Genomic DNA, 18,305 nt, shown 5'->3' with positions numbered 1-18,305 from the left:
TTACAACTAAACTTCAACTTTTTGAATCGTTATACCTAAGAAACGGTAGGTCTTAGGAAAAAAAGTGTCATGACACTTTTTATATATAATAATCTGGTCTACAATTCTTTCATTGAAATTTTTTTGATAAGACTTACCGTTTTGCTGAAAATCGTGAAAAACCAGTTTTTGTGACCTTTTGACCCCTATAACTCTTAACGCGGACACGATATCAATGTCGATTTTTCACATCTTCATAACAAAGCCGTCATTAAGCTGTATACCAAAATTCAGCCCAGTAGGAATTTTTCCGCAGATTGGGCTTAAAAATGACTAAAATGACTGGGCTACAAACAATTTGCAATTTAGTTATATTTTACGGATGCAGCGCATTTCAAAGAATGCTTTTGATAAGGAGCCGTTAGATCTTGAGTTAGAATAGCTTAGCTCACTCTGTTTTAGCACAAGTCATATTCTCTCGCTTCTTTTAAGAAGAAATAAAACTAAAACAGAGTGTGTGTGTCGTTGTGGCAGATTCTTTCGAGTAAGGGGAATACATTTAAAATGCCGCTGAGGAATACTCTTTCGTTTTAATGTAAATGGAATGATCTTACCATCTCTCCGTTTGTGCAGATTTGCTACAAACTCTATCCTTGCGTGTCTCAACATGTCGCTTCTTTCCGTTGGGATTTGAATTTGTTGTGTAACTACATTCATATCACCAGAGCTTTTCGCTCGATTTTTGCACTTATTTGCACAATCTTTCCCGCACTTTCGGATCTATCCGCACAATCTTTCGAAATTCTTTTTACTTTCGCATGCGTATGCTCTTTTCACATAAAATTATCATAAACACGCACATAAAAACATACATCTATACTCTTTCCGCGACACGCATGAACTTTCCACGGCGTTGGTTCAAATTTGTCTCGAATGACCAATGTTTTAGCACAAGTCTAAGGACAAGTACTAAACGTATAAGCTGAAAATAATCATTTAAATAAAACAAACGATTTAACGTGGAAAAGCCGAAGCAAAAAACCACGATCAGATTTGTTATTCTCTCCAATGATAAACTTTCCGTTAAACAAATAATTCTTTCCGATAACCAAACTTTCCGTCTGAATCTGTCCGCTTTCGTATTAAGACTAAAAATTAAGAACTAAATTGTTTCTCTCTACAAAGAAAGAGAGAAAAAAATGTAGAACATAATAGAACGAAATCACAAAGTAGCTCTGTTCAACTATCAAAAAACATCGAACGAAAGTTGATGAACTCTCCGTTCGATACACACTCTATAGCTCTGTAAGAACGTTTGCATTCATTGCATGAATATCTAGAACCATACAAAATATGTATTAGGTACCGTCGAAAATCTTGTCCTGTATTAGAAAATTCAGATATTTTAAAATAACTTTGCATGATTTTAGTTGTGTGATATTAATTCTTTATTTTTTTATATTTACCTCGTCTATCAATCGCTGGGATGACAAAAATCTGAAATGAGACAAAAAATTGTTTTTAGCACGTTCATTTATTTTAAAATTTTTAAAGATGTAACATAATAAATGACATAAATTTATTAAAATTAAGGGGAAAATCAAGAATAGTTTCTTATTTTTTTTTTTTTTTCTATTGGTCGTAGAAAAAAATACTAAGCGGTAAATGTAGTAGATTAAATTTCCCCTATTTTATATGTTGACAAATATTCAGAAAAGTGGGAAATTAATCTAATGTCCGTGTACTTTTGCACTACCATTTTTTTTAGGTAGGCATTCTATCATGGTTTAAAGTATTTTTTTTTTCCAAATTACTATTAACAGAAAAATAAAAAACATTTAAAAGGTTTGTCGTGTGTGTTTTTCTTTTTAATTTTTTTATTTTCACATATTTAAAATACCTTTGTATTTCTATGCCCTAAATCCCCTCTCATCAGTCAATATTATTAAATCTTTTCAAAAAAGAGTCAAAGGGACCTAATCTCCTAACAAAATGGCCAATTAAGGTTGTTTTTTGCCCTCAAAACGACGACACGACGTGCATATATTTTGAATAGAAAAGCCTAAAAGCCTGCTTTTCATCATCAAACACAGTCAAAAAAATAAAAAAAAAATAGAAGAATATTTATATGCCACTTTGTTACTATGTGATGCATGAAATTAGTTGCTATGGTCACACGACGACGACGAATTATGGCAGAAAATCACAAATTGAGGTTGAAGCTAAAAGGAATATTATTTTTTATACAAATTACTTTGTGTATTTTACCCACACACACACAAATATAGAGGTTACCTCTAATACTTTGGACTTCATTATGATCCAATTAGTGACACGGGATACCATTTCCACTTATATGAGTTCAGATTATATTTTATTTTTTTTTTCGTCCTTCCTATATCACTATACTACTTAATCCTCTCTACTACCTATAGCATGGCTTTCTCTCTCTCTCTATGTAGCTTACATCAGTTATTACTTTGGATAAACCCACTTGGGTAGATTTGAGAAAAAGTCAGGAGCTGGTAGAAAGGACATCATTAAAGTTAACTTAGAAGTGGCTGTAAAAAGGAGAGTAAAAATAAAATTCATCATCGTTTCGTTGCTGCCACCCGAAGCTCTTGTCTGGAAAGTGCAATGTGTGCTCTGGAATACGAATTAGCTTCTATTTTTTGCTGATTGTGTGTGTGTGCGTAGAATATATATGCACCCGCCCGCACTCTTCTGCCATCATCGTCGTAGTCTAGGTCGTCATCATCATCTTTCTAATATCATCATCGTATGCGAGACGAGTACAAACGAGCAGTCATCCTTGGAGTTATGAAATAGTTACAGTCGCAATTGAAAGTTATCGGACAAAAATCGTCAAAACCAGCTAACTTTACACAACAGGTCTTGAGCTAAATCGGGTAGTTGTGATTTTTTAAAAGTCGCTAAAGCGAGTATCCTAAAGCTTCAACGTCGAGTGCCGATAGAAAAACTGTTAAATATCAAAAAAAAAAGTCCAAAAACGAACATTTAATTTTTTGGTGATTTTAGAAATGAAACAATAGTTTTTCATCAAATAAATATAATCCTATCTTAAAGTTAAAATAAATTCCTACAATTTGAGACTAAGACTGTCTCTCTCAGCCAAATAGTTCCTAAGATTTTGCTTTCCAAAGTTGCAAATTTTCTTGAAAACGATATATTTTTTAGGTTTTTTTGTAAATTTTGTAAGAATTTCGACTTTGAAAGCCAATTTACTAAAAAGTATCACTTTTTCTTTTCTTGGTATGATAAAATTGTTAAATATCCATAAAAAAGTTCAAAAACGAACATTTAATTTGTTGGTGATTTTAGACATAAACGAATAATTTTTCATTTAAGCAATATAATCCTATGTTTAAGTTAAAATAAATTCCTACAATTTGAGACTAAGATTGTTTCTGTCAGCCAAATAGTTTCTAAGATTTTGCTTTCCAAAGTTGAAATTTTTTTTTGAAAATTATATATTTTTATGGGTTTTTGTTAATTTTATAAGAATTTAGACTTTGAAAGCAAATTTACTTAAAAATGTCACTTTTGCTTTGCTTGGTATGATAAGATTTCTGGGAATTAAAAAATGTAAGAAAACTTTCATCCGTCACTGTTGAATTCTCTGTGTGCTGTGTATTTTTGTCTGTGCGTTATCCTCATTTGCATATTCATAACTCAAATCGTTGGTCTGACAAAACGAACACCAAAACAAATATCCCGAGCAAGAATTCAGATCCAAGCTCAACAAAAACAAAACTAAAAAACAACAACAAAACTATAAACTATACCATGGAATGTGAATATCGACCGCGTTGAGATGTTTACTTTTCGCATGCTATTACGATAACAGTGCTTTCACTGCATCATATCGTTTGCCTGCTTGCCTGCCACTAGCAGCAGCAGCAACACCAAACAGTATACGAGTGGCAGTAGGAGGACATATTATAACGTGAGACATCAGCTTCACATGCTTCCTTCGTACTGGGTACCTACTACTTGCTATAAAAAAGTGAAGCATCTATGTATATATATGTACAAAAATATAAATTTTTATGTATAAACAAATAAACAGCATATATACAACATCCGATGTTTTATTTATGGTTGCATGGTACTGCTGTTGTGCTGTGTAGTGTTTTGATGCCACCAGCCTTCTACATAGTATGTGCAAGTGCTGCTCTATACTGTTGGAGCTGGTGTTGTGCTTCTGCAGCAAGAAATGCTTCCATGCACAACAAACTTCCTGACAGCATCTATCCCGGTCCATGCTGTGATTTATCGTTATATCACAACATACTACACACAAATACAGATACAGCGGGTATGAAACTCGCTGTCTCTGTTAAATTTACACGACCTTACTCCGAGCGCATGTCTTTCGCTTGTCCTGAAGCTTGGTGCGGGGAAAGGATACATGGACACAGAAATTTGTTATCTGGTATCATGTTTGGTATCAATGTTGTTATTTCACAGTGGGGCCTCTAAATTGGGATGAAGTCAAATTTAACAAAGATTGTAGGTTGTTGGGTACACCAATTAAGAGGCCTCCGGATAAAATTTTGAGAAAAACGAGAAATTTGGAAAATTTCTGCACAGTTTGTGAGGTCCACAGAACACTTATTGCAAAAAACTAATTTTCTAATGAAAGATTGACATTTAATCTAAAATATGGTCTAGCCACATTTTTATTTTTTTAATTTTTTTCATACCTTATTTTTTAATATTTCAGTAACAGTTTTTGCAAAATAGTCCAAAACAACTTTTTTCTTGCATAGTTTGTAAGAAACTGAAGTAAAAAACACCTATGATATATAAGTCAATTTAAAGGTAATGAATAAAATTGAAATATGGTTTAAGCGAATTTTTCATTTTTGGCCCTAATTTTGAATAATCATTTCATGAAAAACATCAAAATTGCACATTTTCTAATGTATTTTTAATTGTGTAGCTATATGAAAAAAGCAATATAATTTCCACATATGAGAAAATGCCTTCTTTAAATGTTCCAACAAAAATTAAATAAAAAGCTAAACTTTTTATTGCATAATAACACAATTAATAAAACTCTATTTTTTTATTAATTTAAATTGGCCTTAGTTTTTTTTTCTATGTATGCATTTGGCAACATCATACACTGTCCACAAATTCATTCCAAATGTTTCAAGTTTGGAGGTCAGCTCTTTTGTTTTAATTGAATCCTTACATTTCTCATTCAGTCGTCAAAGGTATACCACATAATTTAGCCTCTTTGAGGCTATATTTAAAAATTTTTAAATTAATAAAATTATTATCAAATTTTATTGAAAGAAAGTATTTCATTTTATTGGCCACATAACAAATATCCTGAAAATAGTATTTAAGGAGTTGCTGTAAATTAAAAAAAAATAGTACATTATTTTTGCTTGTTTAGAGGTTGTTGTTTTTGCCTCTAGAGATTGGTTTTTATGGGGGAGAAACACGGGGATGAGGTATACGCTATTTTGTATTTTTATTTTTTATTTAGATTTCAAGGAACAATAAAATGCAAAAAAAAGCTTAAATACTTGTTTTGATGTCTAAACTTAATTTGACTGTACTTTTTTTCGATTAAAAAAAATCGAAATTTTTAATTTTCATGAGGCTATTAAAAAGATTTGACCACATTTTCTTCTAAAGGCAAATTCTATCTATTGACAAAAGTTTTTTATTTCAAAAAACATAATTAACGGTTGCTTCCATAGACCCGATTTTTTATAATTTCACTTCATTTTGATTTAAAAAGAATAGAACTTTGTAAAATATTCTAAAATAGGGCCCAACGAAAAAAAAAATAGTTGCGAAAAAACGCGATCTATTTGTTTTTATATATAAAATCAAAACCATTCCGGTTTTTAGAAGTCAAAAGTTGAAAAAATTATTAGCAGCATAATATTGCTGGTAAAATTTAGGATAAATGGCATATGAAAGGGGAAAAATAAGTTGCCCACAAACAAATTGGTGGAAAGTGGGGTGGGTGTCAAAAATCGTGTTTTTTTTTTTACAATTTATATATCAAAAGTATAGTAGATAATAAAAATGTCTTCATCTTTTACTGAAACCATTATTTTATAACAACCTCAAAAATATTGAGAAAAATGCAAAAATACGATATTTGGGTTTTTTATTTTTATCTTTTACAAAAATGGTTGGATTTAAACAAAACCTGGTCGAAATTTACTATGTTTGTTTTTTTATCTATTTTGAACCTTTAAAAAAAAAATATTAATTTATGGATTTTCAACGAATTTAATTTGAAAAAATAGCCTATTTTTCAATCAAAAAAGTTAACGAAAAAAATTTTGATTTTTGAAAAGTTTGGAATACAGTCATATAGATTAAAACCTTTTATTTATGAATATGTAGAAAACCTACACTTTTTTTTCAGAAAATATTGAAAAAAAAAATTTTTTTAACAAAATATATTGGCGAGAAATATGTTTTTCTAGAAACCAAATTATTATAACTTGTCTAATGGTCTTTAATCATATAAATTTAAATCGTCAAAATTAAATTAAATTCGTCAAAAATCCATAAATTAATATTTTTCTAAAAAACATTCAAAATATAGTTTATCTATACATAACAAAGCAGAGATCAGAAATAACAGTCAACCTTTATTTTCAATTGGTTTGTCTCTGAGTTACCACATTACTTTAAATAGTTTCGGTTAAGGTTTGAGATTTATTTTTTAAAATAAAAAATAAAGGTTATCGGTTGAGATTTATTTTTAATTTTTTTAAATATCTCTTAATGGTTGAGATTTTTACACAAAAATAAATGGAAAAAGTCAACTTTTAACCGTTTTCGCTGAAAATAAATCAAAAATGGTCAATTCAAAGGAAAATGTCGAATATGTCAAGAATGTCTTTATATTGCAAAAATAAAAATGAAAAGGATGTTTTTTCTACGTTTATGTATTAAATAGACTCTCAAAGTTCTTTAGACCCAAGATTATATCTCTTTTCGTTTAAAGTAAAATCTAAAGACAAAAATGTGTTTTCCACTGTGATTTGAGTCGCTGGGACGACAAGAACAACCAATGCAATTTCGAATATTTCAGGAGACCGATGTTCTAATATCTAGGTCAAAGCGTTCAGCTTCCAGAAGCGTTTCCGCCTGCCCAACTTCAAACGGCTATATCTCGGAATTTTGAAAAAAAAAAAAAATGAAAAAAAATTGCTTGATGCCAAAAGGTAGCGGGGACTCTAACCTACATTTGGGTACAACTCCCATCCCTGTAGGTACAAGCGTTCTCAAACTTAAAGGTAAAAAAAAAGTTAAGCCCGATTCTGAAAAAAATTGGCATGATGTGGCGGTTTAACATGGAAGATGATTTTTTAAAAATTTGACATTGTGCAAAGCGTAGGTCCATGACACAATGTATCATTTGGCATCACTCCCAAAAATTGCTCTCAAGCGGTTTGGCTTCCAGGAGCGTTCAAAGACTCGGGGATTTTTCGAAAAAAAAATTTACCCCAACTTTCAAACGCGATTTTCCCGGAATTTTGAAAAAAAAAAATCCAAAAATCAGGTAGCTGTCTAGCTGAGAATATAAGCTTCCATATGGCACCACTCCCATGTCTCTAGGAATTGATACATTTGCAGATGAGATTTATTTTTTTCTCTCAGCGTTAAATCTCACTGGTTGACCGAAACATAAAAAAATACAAAATAAAGTTTTCTCTCAGACCTTGACCGAATTTTTCTTTTGTAAAAATAAAGGTTATTTTATGACCTTTATTGAAAATGGCGACAAATAAGAGATATTGAGGAACCTTTCAAAAGGTTGAGATTTATTTCTGATCTCTGTAACAAAGTAATTTTTTTATAATGCCAGTTGCTGGAAGTGGTGACTCGATAAAATATTGAGTTTTATTTTTCACAAAAAAAAAAAAAAATAACCGAGAAAATTGAATTCCATCTATAATTTGTATTTTAAAAATAAATCCTCGTTAAAAATTGTCTTTCCTATAAATTAAATCCCCCATGACCATCTAACCGCCCCACTGTGTCGAAAAACCACACTATCATTTGATAGAATATATATAAAATAGAAAATGCAAAGCAGAAACAGGAGCAGCACCATCACCATAGCCGAAACAACAGTACAGCAATACAGGAGCTGGAACAGCAGCAGCACTAAAAATGATGTGGAAATGTTTTCATTTGGAATTAATGGTGTCGCGCGCGTCTTCAATGTAATCGATAGCCCTCTATGAAAAGTGTTGTTGGCAATTGTTGTGTTATTACTCTTTTTCTAGATATATATTTGTATCTTTATGTGCGGTATAAAGTATCGCATTCATTTTTTGTTCGAACTTCAAAGCAAAAGTCCGAGATGAAATTACTTTTCACCGCCACCACCATCGTACCGCCCGGATGCAAGATCCAATAAAGCGATATCATGCCGTCACCATACTACCAGGAAAAGAGATTCATTGGAATCAATATCCATTCCATGGTTTATATAGGGAGATACCCTACAACAGTGGAGTTTTTGGCTTGGCTTCCTGTTATATACAATAACCAACAACAAAAAACAACAACAATAACATCGCAATCGATGAAGATAAATAAAATGAGATTCAAATGTAGATCGACAGTAAATCAAGGCCCACAGAGTAGTTCCTTCTTTCCAGGCAGGCTTCGAAAGAACGAACGAACAAACAAAATAATCGTCGGCATCGTCATCGTGTCGTATAGTTTAGTTGCAAGGACACAAAACCAAAGGCATATAAATAGAAGACCCAGACCAGACCGAAAGGGGGGTAAAAAAGACCCCATGATGTCCAATCGATGTTATGTATGGCAGCTAATTTGTTTAGATTGAGGCATAGAATAGTGAATAAATGTATCACATCTTGTTCTTCCCTCATCGATTTTTTTTGTATCCTTCCTGAGATATCGGATTGAATTCAAATTGGTCTTTAGATATATAGCCTGCAACTGACTTCACCATCAGGAGATTTAGAAAAAGAAAAATGGGGTTGAAATGCGGTGCAATTAAATGCACATCTGGGGAAATATCGAATCGACTATATGAAGATATAAATGGATTCAGGAAAGTATAGAGAGCGCGTAGGAGTGGAGCTCTATATGCAATTCAATGAACTCGTCGTGTGAACAGGTTGATTTGTTATTCATGGGAATTCCATTATAAAAAAGAAGGGCGTTTAAGTCTCATAAATTTAGAATCGAACATTCATAAAACATAGCATTTAAGTGAATTAAGGGGGGAAGAACCTATCTTTTCTATGACATGTGGATATGGTGATGGGAATCTATATGATCGTTTGGATGTAAACTATAGAAGAGATAATTAAAATTGTATTTTAAAATTTCAGACACATATGAGTTCAATTTAATGTTTATTCTGATGATTCATTGAGATGTCAGAAAAATTAATTTTTGAAATGTTATGACTTACATATGAATAATAAAATTGACTGAAATGTTTTGTTTCATTAGATTTGTATGAAAAGTACACCGGATAGACACTTCAAAATTGATTTTCAGTAGGTAATTTAAAAAAGTAGTTTCAATTGAGGGATCAGATTAGAAAAAATCTGATCGTCAGAACAACAGTAAAGATGTTTTGAAATTATTCGTCAAATGTCTTTGATGAAAACAAGAAAAAATATGGGTGATAGGACGGAGCCTTGTGGTATCCCAGCGTACAAATATAACAGTTTTAGATCCATCTAATATAACTTGAGTGGTTAGAAAGATAACTTCAAAAACGTTTGAAAAGCAAATCGTCGAAAACAAAAACATTAATTTTTTTGCAAAGAAAGATTGATACTAAAAAATTTCTAGTGCAACAATTTTATACTCACTGAAATTTAGCAGAGATTTGTTCCGCTTTTTGGAGAAGAATATACAGGAATAGACTGAAAAAAGCAATTTTTGTCGATTATAAAACTTATGCAATGGTTTGTCAATCTTCAAGAACAGCCCGTCAAAACTATAGGGATTTATAATTATCCAGCAAACAAGCAGATTCATGTAAGTCAAGAGGTTTAAGAACGTAGAAATTTAGAAAAAAAATTTTGTTCTGTTACTGTTAGACAAAACTTTTAAAAATCTGAGTGTATATTCTGAGGGTTGGGTTCGATATCCCGCTTTTTATAATCCTGTTTTTCAAAATCCCGCTATCAAAATTCAGTTTTTTATAATCCCGCTTTTTATAATCCCGCTTTTTGTAATCCCGTTTCTTATAATCCCGATTTTTATAATCCCGTTTTTTACTATCCCGATTTTGCAATCAAAACTAGTTTTGATTACAAAATCGAAATCATAAAAAAATCAAAACAAATTAAAAAATGAGATGTTTTTCTAAATGCATTTTATTGTAACCTTTAATAAATATAACATATAAGAAAAAACATAAATTAAAGTAATATTCTTTAAAAACAAAGAAAAAAAAAAAAACATAAAGAAAAGTAGGTAATATTCTTTTAAAACAAAGAAAAAAAACATAAAGTAAAGTAATATTCTTTTGAAACAAAACAAAAAAAAATGTAATCAAAATTAATTCAACTGTATACTATAGGCTATGCGACGCAAAAAACCTGTTTTACTCATTTTCTGCCTATTTCTCATGATTTTTTTCAAAGCTCGTGATTTTAACACATTAGTTCTTTTTAAATAATTTCTCTTGTCCATTTCTTAACTTTTCTAGTTCAGTTTTAACTACAATAGTTTCCTTTCTCAAATATCCAATGATTTTGTATAAGCCAGCACTTTTTCTCCCAACTAAAACTTTCAGCCTGCGATGCCACGCTTCAGCATTATTTTGCGTTCGCGGAAATTGTTTTTCTGCTCTGTCATATACAGACCAAAAGTTAGGAGAGTATTGCACTTGCCTACTTCCATTTCGAATGTAGTTTATTTTGAACCACTCTGCCATACTAAGTGCGTCTTCGTCGTCTTTTAAACTATTTTGCAAGGAGTCATAATAGGAAGAGACTTCTTCGGGTGGCACAAAAGCTAAGCTTTTGATCAAACTCATTAGAGTTCCCGTATTTGCTCGCAAATCCTTTTTGTTGCACTCGTCGCCAAATAATTTGGCCGAAGTGAAACAAGCATCCTCTGAAATCTGTGAGCGGAAAAAAATCTTTCGCAGCCGAAACTATAGCCTTTTCGAAATCAGTTATGATTCTTTCGGGCTGTAACTGAATTTTGAACTCTTTGGCAACTCTAAGCAACTCGGAAAAAAATAATTCATAGCACTTAATTGTCTTCTTTGACATGAAACAAAAAATAAGTGGGACAACACTGTTTTCAATCTGACCATGAACTGTAAACAATTGACGCATGACAGTGGGAACGACATAAAAAGTACCGTCCATTAACCAACATTTAGATGTTTGTCAGAGAAATAGACTGGACACTGTTCCTAATAATATAATTTTGTTGCCATCACTTTCTTTCTCTGATAACACAAATAATTCACCATCAAGATGTTTTAAATCATCCGGTATATTAATATCATTGATATTTTGGGGTTCTTTAATTGTAGACGCCCGAACACGAGAAATGTTTTGCTTTTGGGCAGAAGTAGAAGGTAAACATGGTCTTACAGAGGATTCACATTCAACTACACTATCACGGATAATCTGCGATGGATTCAAAGACAAAGATTCTGCAACTGTTTTTATGCTGCTATTTGTTTTAATAATTTCCTTAGCACAAGAATCAGGATTATGTGTTCTCCTTCTTCAAACGTAGTTCTGACTCTTCCCTTATAAAATTTATTCTTCCTCTGGGAACAGCTCCATCGGAAAACAGGACCTACTTGTTTTTAAAGTGATAATCGTAGCCGTCAATTATTAATTTTCGGCCACCTTTGTTTGACTTAATTCATTGATAGTATAATTCATCGCGTTCAATAGTTCTACGTACTCAATTCAATACTAAATAATTTAATTAGGCTTAGCTTGTTACTCAGTAAATGATAGCGGTAAAACCGTGGCCAAGAGGTAGATTTGCTGTAGGTAGATTATGCATTTGTTGCTGAATAGAGCTGATTTTTTGCTGGCCTTATCATCTCAGTCTAAGAAATTTGGCAAAGAGCCAATCAGTTATCTTTCGCACAAAAAAGTCTATAGAACTTTTTGTCTAAATGGTCAATGCCATAGCCAAACCTGAATACCTTGTGTGAGCCATTGTTTACAGCTTTAATATATAGCTAAGGATCGCTTATTACCGCAATAATGCATTGTTTGGTTGTGCCAGGTGATCTCATATGAACATGATCAGTTTCATGGAATTTCACATAGCCTATATCCAGTGGGCAAGAAAGAAGATTCCACCGATACCTCATTTGTTAAATTAGATTAAGTAGTTTGGAAGTTACAATGAAACAGATGAACCCCCAAACATACAAACTGGTGAAACATATAACACTTTTTTTTGTTTTTGCCACAGTTGAGTTTAAAGTTCAAGTTAAGACTCCTTATCCAACTTAAATTAAATTGATAATTCTCGTTTTTAATACTATAAAACTTCATAAAACCATATAAGTTACCTTCACAAACAACTCCAAGATACCACCTTTCTGACATAAAATTCTTTACCAAAATGCAATCACATCATTTAAGAACAGTATTCCTTTGATAAAGCTTCGGGAATTTTATTTCGTTTCATTCAATTGCAGTAAATTGCATTGTCAAAGATATATCTCCAACAACCAAAGAACCACACAAGCCTTTCCCTACTCGGTGGTGTCCTTTGATCAGAAGGACATTTTTCTTCTTTTCTATCAAAACGTCTCAATAAACCAAAGAAAAATCATACCTATAACTTTCTATATATATAAAAATACTTAATGACCCTTTTCATGTTGCGCAATGAAAATAATCCCGCCATTCAACTTGATGTCCTTTTCCGATTTAATAGGACTTAACTCTGCAAAATTGCAGACTCATAAACCATATAAACATACAAACATATGTACATGCACACATATTCCTTAGCCACCCTAGCCAAATCACCTTCTTCTTTTTTTCAGTTTTTTGCTTTCAAGTCGTACTTTTTACTATTTTTCTGCTGACAATCCATCATTAGCAAAGAACACAGTCATTCAGCCAGTTAACTCTTTCCTGGTCCTTAGCCATCCTCATTCTCATCGGATCGTATAGTCGTCGTCGTCGGTCGTCCTTTCTTTCTAAAGTCTTATATAATGGGAAAACGAACAATGTCGGTTCGGTGTTGGTGGAGATGATAAAACGCTCCTAAACTCAGATTTAGAGCATTCCAAACACTATACTAGAGAGAGAGAGAGTTCTGGCATCATGACTTTGGGGTTATCCCTCCCCACACTACATAAAACCCCCTAAAAACAAGGACGTTATTCGTTGCTCTTTTCGCTGCAGAATCGTGCAATCAATTCCGGCGTGCATGTCACTATGCCAGAATGAAGAACAAAGAAAAAAGAAAGCCAAAGGAAAACCCTGACAATTCCGAAGATAGGGAACGACCGACGATTTCGAGGAAGGCGAATGAAAAACGGTTTAACTTATAGATTTACATTGCCCCTGCCATCAAGAAGAAGAAATGACAAAGAGGTGTAGGTACTGAAATAGAATCGTTGGGTTTTGTAGGATAAATGGAATTCAATGTAGATGATGTTGATCCTTTTTTAAGAGGGTGGCGGCAAGGAATGCTACGGTAACATAATATTTATCTTCCTTCATTGATAAGCAAAGAATTGACAACCGAACGAATTTTGGCAACCGATTTTCTCCAAGAAAAATCAAAAAACAAAAAAAAAAAACAAACTAAAAGGCGTGGTGACAACTGCGGTGATGTTGAAGAATTTCTCGGAAGCTTCTCATCAAATATTTTCGGTCAGCGAAAACTTTATTTTGGCATTTTAAAAATTCACTTTTCCAAAGAGGTGTACCTACCTATAGCAAAGGTAGGAAACTATTTGCCAAAAAGTTTGTGTCCGTATTTGACGGAAGTTTGAAAAGGAATAACTTTTCCCAGAACCACACACACACACCTTGAGAGTGAATTTTGACTTCTTTCTTTCGACTCTTTCGAAAATAAACTTTCAAGAGTTAGTTGTTAATAATTTTAATGTCCTTTTTTTTTCAAAATGACGATAAAACTTCACCTAGTTTTTGGTGTTCCTAGAAAGTTTTTTGTGGTTTTTCTTTGATTTTGTTGCAGGATGGTTGAAGTGGCAAAACTTCGACTTTTGCGACAAAGTGAGGATAGCAAATCTAAAGTTTGAACACGCAAAAATCTTTTGACGAATTAAAATTGCATGATATAGAAAGGGTCTACCATAGCTTTTTATCTCTTGGCCACACAACTGACCAAAATAGAACAATTTCGTCCTATTTGATCCAAGAAAAAATAACAAAAAGTTAAAAGTTTATAAATATTTATATGGATTGGATTGGAACATTTTAGAAGTCATAAATCTTTCCCTTTATCAAATTCAAAATTCTTCTTCTGAATAATACTTCAATCAAAAGGTCAATCACACATCACTTTGAATAAAGAAAAGTCCTTAAATCGTTGCCTAAACATAATCTATAAATTCATAAATAAATATTTCATAGTGTGTAGAGCTGATCGGGATCTTTTACAGCTCCCTCGAGTCATAATACATAACAACCCTTCATTTTCATTCATAATTCATCATTTTTTTGTTTGCCTTGTAAAGGAGAATTATTATGGTTGGATATCGAAGATGTTATAAGCAAACACATAGAAATACTTCTACTCTCAAGACGTCTATCTCTCTAATCGTCTATAAAAACGACTTTAAACCTAAAGGAACTCAAACGAAAGATTATCATAATAAAACGTCAATCGGTCTATATAACAACTGGCATACAGCATAAACCCACTCGTACTCTCATTCGAATAATAAATGCATTGATGTGGAAGGCCCAAACAATTCAAATTCGTATTTTTTTTTGTATCTACTTCTACTGTCTGTCTGGAAAAAAATTGAACATTGAAAATTTCAAATTATTCAGATTTATTGCCAGAGTGAGTCGATTGGAATGTCTTTGTGAGTTAGATAAAGAAAAACCTTTAAAAGGAAGGTGGATTTCACCTGTAATCTTATATAAAATAATATAGAGACTGTGAAATCAGGTTTATATAGAAAGAATGGATGTAGATAAAATGCAAGAAAATAGGAAACATAAATAAGTTTCTGTCAGCGACTGAACAAATATTCGGTCCAATTTTGAATACAAATTTCCGAGTATTTGGTTTGCTTGCAAAACTATTTATGCAACCTCAAAACGCCATATTGAACTTTCCTAAATGTTTTTACTATATTTTTTTCAAAATTTATTTTTTTCTCAAAGATTTTGGAAAAATAAGTTAATGATACATATAATGGGCACGTTCAGAAAATATTTGGGAGTAAATATTTCGGCAACGCCATTTTCTGAACGGAAATTTGAGTAAATTGAGAATTTCACAGATCGCATAGGACAAGGACTGAAACCAAATTTCATTTTACTTTAATAAGTGAATAATATAAATTATAACCGATAATGCACTTTTTACTCTTTTTTCACACAAATACATGGATAACATGGATATCATATTTTTCAAGGCAGATATGATTGCGCATGTAGTGAATAAACACATTAAGCTGTCATGTTAAAAAAAAAACTTTCCTAAATATTTACCCATTTCCAATAAAATTACCTAAATTGAAAGTATTTTTTTTTACAGTTGACCAATCAGAGACCGAGAAATTACCTAAATATTTTGTCCCTAACGTTTCTGAATCTGCCCAATGTCAAAATCTTGATGTTTTTTTTAAATGAATAGCTTTTTGAACCAAATTCCAGCTTCTGACATCTGATTTTGTATTTTTAACCGTCTGTAGCCACACCTCTTTTTTGCAAATTTGGTTTATACTTTTTCATGTCGCTAGAACTTTTTTCGGTCTCACTATTTTATAGAGAATCATATATGAAATTGATGTAGAATTTTCCGAGGAATTCGAATATTGTATTCACAATTCCAAAAAAAAGTGTTTTCACCCTTATGAAGACACTTTTTTGGGACCACTTTTTATTTTTGTCCTGCCAAATTCGCACCCGTGTGCCGACAGGGGGTTTTAAAGCAACATATTAGGGAAAAAGTAATATTTTTGATTAAGGGCCAATTTTTCAATAGTCAGTGAAACAGTCAGTTAGTACTTATTCCCCAAATAGAGAAAAAAATCATTTTTTCAACAGGCAGATTTAGCTTATTCCTAGGAATAAAAATATTTGCTTCTTTCATAGACGAATAAAAATTATTCTAAGGAATAATTTCAACAAAAATATTTTGTCAATTTTCAAAGCTGCTTTGAAAGAATTTTGACACAAAATACAGAGGAACATAATTATCAAAACAATTAGGAATACAAGTGACGTTTAATTTTGAATATTTTTGAATTTGACAATTTTGTTTTTGTTATTCTGTAGAATAAATTATTCTTGATTGAATAATTCAATGTTGTTATCTAATTGTTTATGAAGCTAATAACTTTATTCGTCGAACAGTTAACTGACTGTTTATTAGAAGATTGAAAAATCGGCTCTAAACATCAAAAAGAACAAAATTGAAAATAAACTTTTTAGAGTTGATAAGAATAGCCTAAAAAAAACTTAAAGTAATAGAAAAAATCTGTAAGTAAGAAAATCAATGAAATTACCTAAGAAAGTTCTTGCTCCCGACTTTTTTTTTTGTTTTTGCCTTAATATTATTACATGAAGATGATTCATATAACTAATTGTCAGTATCAAGAAATTTATTTATTAGTCATTAATATTATCTGTGTTTAAATTACTTACATTTTTTTAATAATTTTTTGGAAATATGTAATTTGAAAATTAATTAAATGTCACTGCCTACCTCCGGATCGATTTTCGTAGGTTAGCACAGAATAAGCTTATTTCTAATCTCAGTTCAGCGTTTATGAACTTCTTAAAACATTTTGATATAAAAAAGTGCCATTTCTTCTCTTTAGACCGAGACGAAGAAATAAACTTGGAATATAGAACTCGTACATTAAAGATTAAACTAAAAATACAAAATTGAGAATAGATCGTTCATCAAGGAAGAAATATTGAAACTAAAATAAAAAAAAAGAAAGAAAATCAAAACAAACGATCAATTAACAGAAGAATAAGAATGATCCCGTTGCAGATTAAGTACTGCGGTAATTGCACAAATGAATGTCGTCGTGGTGAACGACTGTATTTTTTTTATTTTGTAAAATATTCGTTCAGCATTGCGGGAATTTTAAATTTTCTTTCTTCTTCTTCTTCTTTTGAATGATTTTTTTTTTGTTTGCCAGAAAGATGTAATATTTTTAAGATAAAATTGACTTTTGTTGACTAAAAATACAACAAACTGCTTTAAACAACACAGAATTGTGAATTCTCCTGATTTCTGAATAGTTTTTGAGCAATAAAAGTTGTTTTTTTAATGCAAAATTTGTTTGTTTGCAATAAATATTTTTTTTTATACAAATATTTTACAGTTGTTGCCATAAATTATTTTTGTAATACAAATTTTTTTTCGCAGACTTGAGTCACCGACTTTAGTCCCCGATTTGAGTCGCCGACTTTAGTCGTCGACTTTAGTCGTCGACTTTTATTTTTACCTAAAATGTTATGTTACTTGAAAATTATTTTCAAAATTTATACACTAACTCATACTAACTTCATATTATTTCTGAACTCATTAACAACTTTCAAAACACCCTTAAAGCCAAATTATCAAACTTTTTAAAGTAGGTGCCCAACAACTATACTATCTCTTGTGAAAGGTGGAAATATTGCATGAAATTTTATGATCTTATACCCTCAAACCAACATTCGGCGACAGAATGACTTAAAATATGAAAGAAAAAAACTTTGTCCTCAAAAGTAATCTATCCTTGCTTCTGTGACCCATGACGAATATTTTTTTTGTAAGAACTAAAATAATTCAAATAATACCTACAGATTTTTAGTACAACTTCGTATTCTTAAAATCTTTTTTTTGAGCCTCAATGTTTTTTTTTTTTTGCAATTAGTGTAATGAACACATTTCGAAACCGTGAAGTTTCATTAAAAAAAAACACTTTTATGTAGGTATATTTCAAATTAGATGGAATTTATCTCAAATTTAAATGTATTGAAACAAAAGCCTTTTTCAAAAATGGAAAAACTTTTGACCATTTTTTTCCTCATTAATTCGCAAAAAATCTTAATTTTTGGTTTGCATTTTTCTAAATGATTTTGAAGTTCTTTTTATTCGATACATTTTGA

The 18,305-nt window shown here is 31.4% G+C and overlaps 1 protein-coding gene across 4 annotated transcripts in view; it reads right to left on the bottom strand.

Moving 5' to 3' along the window:
* The window catches only part of LOC129910239 (uncharacterized protein DDB_G0271670-like), a 227,236-nt gene that overhangs the window by 89,978 nt on the left and 118,953 nt on the right, over window positions 1–18,305 (bottom strand). For all 4 annotated transcript variants that reach the window (XM_055987538.1, XM_055987537.1, XM_055987535.1 and 1 more), the window contains exon 4: window positions 1,446–1,476. The gene's annotated coding sequence lies outside the window, so the exon portion shown is untranslated. The remainder of the gene's footprint in view (window positions 1–1,445; window positions 1,477–18,305) is intronic.

Source organism: Episyrphus balteatus, chromosome 2, assembly GCF_945859705.1.
Source record: "Episyrphus balteatus chromosome 2, idEpiBalt1.1, whole genome shotgun sequence".
NCBI classification, from domain to species: Eukaryota; Metazoa; Arthropoda; class Insecta; order Diptera; family Syrphidae; genus Episyrphus; species Episyrphus balteatus.
The sequence above is the reverse complement of the archived record's forward strand: the minus strand, read 5'-3'. Positions and strand labels throughout refer to the sequence as shown.